This window comes from Gymnogyps californianus, unplaced genomic scaffold (genome assembly GCF_018139145.2).
Source record: "Gymnogyps californianus isolate 813 unplaced genomic scaffold, ASM1813914v2 HiC_scaffold_63, whole genome shotgun sequence".
In the NCBI taxonomy this organism is placed as follows: domain Eukaryota; kingdom Metazoa; phylum Chordata; class Aves; order Accipitriformes; family Cathartidae; genus Gymnogyps; species Gymnogyps californianus.
The window spans coordinates 194,605-200,604 of NW_026114456.1; positions in this window are offsets into that span (position 1 = coordinate 194,605).

Genomic DNA, 6,000 nt, shown 5'->3' on the forward strand with positions numbered 1-6,000 from the left:
ATCGTGGATTGGCTTGATCCCATTTTAACTGAATTTACCTATTTGCCAGCTTTGACTCCCTTGGTCAGTAATTTCCACTCTGACCCCCCTTGGTCAGCACCACTCTGACCCCCCTTGGTCAGCATACACACTCAGTTCTGACCCCCCTGGTCAATTAAGGCAACCCTTGCCGAACGTTTACGTGCGACTTTATGCGCCCCACTGGCGACTTTATGCGCACTCGGCTCTGACCCCCCTGGTCAATTAAGGCAACCTTTGCCGAGAGCCTATGTGAGACTTTACCCTTAACCTTTTGTGGGAGTCATTGAATTTGTAATTAAACTTTATACTCACCAATCCAAGGATTCATTCCCCTTTCACCCTGATACAAATATCTCTGGTCGGCGTTGCACCTTTGAGTCGCTCGTTGCCCTGACTTTGGAGAGAATCTGGAGGAGTCCCCGATCAATAGGTCAGTGCGTGCTGGAGCTCGGTCTGGTCTGGTCCGCTGTCAGGGACAGCAAGACGATCCGGGCAAGGCCTTATGGCTGTCCCATCTGGGTCGCCAAAATGTTGTCCCAAAAAATCAGGATTCTTTCACCCGGTGTGCAAAAAAGCAGAGTGGATAAGTGGCGGTCAGCAGTCTGCCTCAGCCGTGAGGTAGCGGTGTCCTTTTATTTGCCTAATATTTTCACAGTTTAGGGAACGAAACGATAAATACTTTTTTTCTTCAGAACTCCGTCTGAGATATGTATCCTTGCCGATATTTATGGGTGGAGAAATATTTGCAGAAAGGGGAAAAAAAAGAGGCAGCTGAATGTATCACTTCACAATTTATGAACAGATGTAGTGGGTTGGGAAGGACTGGCCCATCTCCTTTCTCATGACTTTTTGAAAAAAAAGTTAGTTGAGGAAACTTCAGTTTTAGAACACACACATCGGTTATATTGTAAGAGCAACGTTGTAAAATTGTATTTTCTCTGACTTCCTCCTTGTGACAAATCATTGTGTAATTTTTCCATGTTATGCTGCTTGAAAGTTTCCATTGAGGGATTATTTTTTTTTTTTAAAGAGCTTTTAGCATTGACATAACTATATGTATTCTCCATTTATGTGGCAGCTAAAAGTTAAATAATATTAGTACCAGCTCAAAGTCTCTGGTATAAAGATATTTAGAATTAATGCAGCACTGAGAGTGAGTGGTAAAGCGGCATCATTGTCCTAAACAATTAGAAATAAAGGAGAGTCACAGACATCTTAATACTTGCGTAATCACTGGAATGCACAGAAACATTTTTATAGAAGTCTACTGTGGGTGCTATTTTTGATAATTTTCTAACATATAAAAAGTTGTTGAGAAACTATGTTCTTTGATTCACCAGCTGTTTGGAAAGAAACCGAGATATTTTTTCTTAGTGTCTGTTGCAATGTACTGCATCTGTTAAGCAAGCAGAGAGGCTGTTTTGTATATATTGATATGTATAAGAACAATTTATAGCTCTTCTCTGCAGTATGTTGATGAAGTTAAGTGGTATCACCTGTAAAGGCAGTTGTGTTTTCCCCTTTAAACTCTGAATGAACTTCTTTCTCTATCCTGAATGAGAGCAGGAGGTGAAGAGACATATCTGAGCAAAGCCTTTTGGCAATGGCAGTGATGTGTACTTACATAGCCATGCACTCTCGTACTTTTGGTCTAGGACTGTCCACTTAGTTCCAGAAGTAGCTTTTTTTTTTTTCCTCTTTAGAATATAGATTGACTCAAACAGGTGTTAAAAACTATAAATGCCAAGGATAGATATTTCAGGTTATTTAGCAAATGGATTCATCCTTGTTAGAGAGACTATTTGTTTAATGATTAATTCTAGCTAATATTTTGTAACCAGAACTTTAAATGAATAAATACTGGATGCTAAAAGGTTTACCTCTTCAACTTTTCATATAATGCTTCATCTGTTCTAATACATTTTTTACATCTGCCACATCCTCCTAATATGTCTTATTTTTTCCATAATGGCACCAGCTTATGCTCTTCCAATGAGTGTATCAAGATTGTGAATACCTAAGATAAATGAACTCTTCTTTCTAATGTTCTGACCATCTTTTTCATGTATAACTTGCTGTCTATTACTCTTAATGAGATCAGGCCATGTCTACGTTAGCAAGAATGTGGTGCAGTGGAAGTAGATTTGTAAAGGAAAGATTTCGTGCTGAGGACCTAAAGTTTATCCTATATAAGCTTTAAGAGGTGTTTCTTCAGACTAGCACTAGTCTGGTCCCATGGAGGGAACCTCCGTTAGCAGTTGGAATGTGTCAGGTGTGCTCTGGAAGCACAGTCTTCCAGTATAGTTTAGTTTGAAAGGAATCTGTTTTGTCTGCTCCAAGACCAATCTGGGATGCAAACCAAAGCTGTGGGAAATAGAGGTGATCAAACTGATACACTGACGTAGACCACTCACTCCTCTCTACCTCCTTCTATGCCTTTTCCAGTGGACCTTTATTTTGTGCTTCATTGCTGTGTTTGTTCTTTCATCACAAACCCCAGTACTCAATCTGTACCCCTTCTAGTGTCTTGGAGACTGTGAGGAGTTGACAAATAATTGTTATAACTGGAAACAGTCATCACCTTTCTTAGAATAGTAGAACAGATACTGTTGTGCTGTATTGCTGATATACTAATTGTAACACAAAAATGTTTTCTTGAATTTTACTTCTAAAGATGTCAATCATAAAGTGAGGGACTTAACTATTTTTTTCTCCCTTTTTTTATCTCTTTCATTTCCACTATTATTGTACCTTTGGTTTTAGTGTGTTCATTGTATGTTATTAAAACACATTCATCACTAATGTATAAACATTTTCTAGTATGTTCGTGCTCATGGTTATGTTTGTTCTTAAACTTAAAACTATTTTTTAAGAGGATTCTTGAAGGAGCCTTGTTTATACAACAGCACATTGCCTAGTAGTATAGGCTCTGAGATATAAACAATTTAGACAATTTTTTTCTAAAACAATTGTGGTCTCTGTGAATCACTGTATTAGGGTTTTTCTTCTAAATAAAAAGAAATAAACAGAAGATTACCACTATTTATGAATATATTGGCAATAAACACATCTCTAGAAACAAGGTTGCAGATAACTACACCACTTCTGGTGTAGTTTTTACTGATTAATGTTGTTCATAATAGTTCAATTCCTTCATTATTTTCTTTCTGGATTAAAATGGTAAAACATTTGTTTTCAGTAATCTAGAAGTACTAGGAAATCTTGGTGAGAAACTTGAGATAAATCTTTCCGTTTAAAAGGTCTTGTAAAATGCTGAATAGAGACAGGAGAAGATACCATGGTTCTTTCCCCTGGAATAAACTTTGAAGTTTTAAAGTCATGAGTTTTTCTAGACAGAGCTAGAGGAGCTGAAAGCAGGATTTACAACAGAATTGTACCACATCTTGCCTGCAGAAGATTAATAGGGGATGGGTACTCCACTTGTTTCACTTATTTTGCTCTTCACATAAGCAAAGAATTATTTAAACAGTTTGATGAATGGCATAAAATATATATTTTGATGTTTCATTTTGGGCATTGTCAGAAGCAGTCTCTATTATCTGTTTACTTTGCAGTGTGAATTATTTACTTTTTAAAAGGCTTGAATTGTCTGTAATTCGTTATATCTTAAAGCCAATTATTTCAGAAAAGACGTAATTCTAGGGCTTTGCTATTTGAAGGCTAATTCTAGGTACTTGGTTGGGGTCTAAGTTTTTGTAAAATGCTGGGTCAGCTGCTACTTGAAAAATAGTCCCATTCAGCTGTGTCAGCTTGGGCACTTGGAATTTTCACTTCTGTGAATCCTGGCCCAGTTTTCTGTTCAGTATTAATTTATCATGTACCTTGGCTTAGTACATTTATAAAAATACTTAAATCTTTCTCAGGAGAGTCTATATTCTAAGGAACTAGGTTTTATTATATAGTGAGAGAGAGAATAGTGAAACAGTAGCAGTTTTGAATGCACTAGTAGGGAACCTAGGTGGCTAACACTGTGTATGTTTACACGTTAATAACGCTGTTGTACAGTTCCTCCTGCCAGCTCTGTTCCTGTAAATTACTACAGGATTAAAACTGACGGGAGTCCTCTTCCAGGGGCTATTTGGAAACCAGGGCTCTAGTAATATCACCTCCCCTGTGGCTGAGAAGAATTGAGCAGATATAGTTCAGAAGGACAGTCTGATGTGCTTGCTTGCACATGTCTTTGTTTGTTGGTGGTTTATCCTGCTGAGAAGTAGAGACTTTAGAGCAGCTGATACTTAAATCATTATCGGGGGAACATGACTTTACAAGGAAATGAGAGTTAAGGAGTTTGTTAAATTTGATCCCATCAGCCAGAATGTTTCCTTGCCAAATGAATGCTTGGAAAAGACAGGTGTACTTCTTGTCGGAAAATATGTAACGTTACTGTTTTAGGATAAAATCCTTAGCTCATCCAAGTAATGGATAAATCAGGTAGCATGAAATCAAATGCACTACTGGACTTTGTAGTGTAACCTTTTAAATATTGGAGATGTTAAAAATGTTCTAGTGGGGTTGAATTTTCCTAGTTTCTTGAATGTATGTTTGTTCTTGTCTTAGAAATTCAAGAAATAAAGCAATGCATTTGTGGGAAACCCATTGTTCAAATGGCCTGGCTCTATTGATGTCATGGATGGAGTGATGCACTTCACTCGAAAGAGAGAAGCAACAATGTATTTTATTGATATAAAACAGCGATTTAACAAAGTTCAATGGTAAATGCGACAGTGGTTTAACAAGATTCGATGGCAAGGTACACTTGAGTATTTACTGCATAGAGGACAGGGTCAGACAAAACTGTCAGGGAGACCCTCCCGTCGAGTCATGAGGTTCAGAAAGGACCCCCTTGCATTCTAAACTCCTTCTCAGAGGGGAGTTTGGGTGCGGCTGTTGGAGATATGCGAGAAACAAAAACAAAGGATGCTACTTAGTTAACGAGGCTTGACCTTGAGAAGAGAAACAAGATGACACCATAAGTCAGCTGGGTAAAGAAATACCAAGATAAGCACAGGAGCAATCAAAGAGCTACTTGAACTGTGAGTGAACTATCCTAATTAACATACTAGAAAACCCGCCCTTAGGTAGGGAGAGCCCCTACCAACAGAAACCCCTTCCTCACAGAACATGCGCAGTAAAAAAAAAAAAGAGGACGCTGCGACTTTAAGTGGAGATGAGACTTGCGAGAACCAATAGGAACGAGGGTAACTCAGCAAAACTGTAAAAATACTGATAACTGTTGCTTGAAAGGTATAAAATGCTTTGCCGGGTGTTAACCGGGTGTGCTAGCTTTGTGGAGTTACCACCTAGCACCCATCTCTGCGCAGACATGAAATAAACAAATATCTCGACTCTGTGTGTTAATCGGCTTTTTTGCACACTGGGTGAAAGAATCCTGATTTTTGGGACAACATGGCCGGATCCAGACTTAGTCCCAGACTTGGTCAATGGTTTATGTCTAAAGGATTATATATGCGCAATCAATCCTTTATATCACTTAGCTAAGATTTCAAAGTTTCAGTGTGCTTATTCCCAATTCACTTACCGAGTATCTGACGCGATAAGGATTCTCTCAACCTCGAGGAGTAACCTTGAGAGGCATCCCTACTCAAGGGGAGATCCTAGCGTGCAGCCCGCTGCCGTGCAGGAGAGCTCAACAGGCCCTGGGCTGGCCACTATTGATGAAGATGATTGACTTATATTTGCATACCAGCTGTATTTCGGTTGGCCCATGCTCAAATTAGCCCTTGGCTATTGTGTTGTTATCTGTCTGCCCCGAATCCGCTTTGAGCCGGATGCAGTCATCACGACCAGACGCACCCATTACGACCGCCACTGGTGGTTATCACTTGAGCAGGGTTACAGGAAATAAAGGTCAGGTGGATGGGGGAACACACCATCACAATTGATACATTAATTTCTATACCAAGGTGTTGTCCCAAAAAATCAGGATTCTTTCACCCG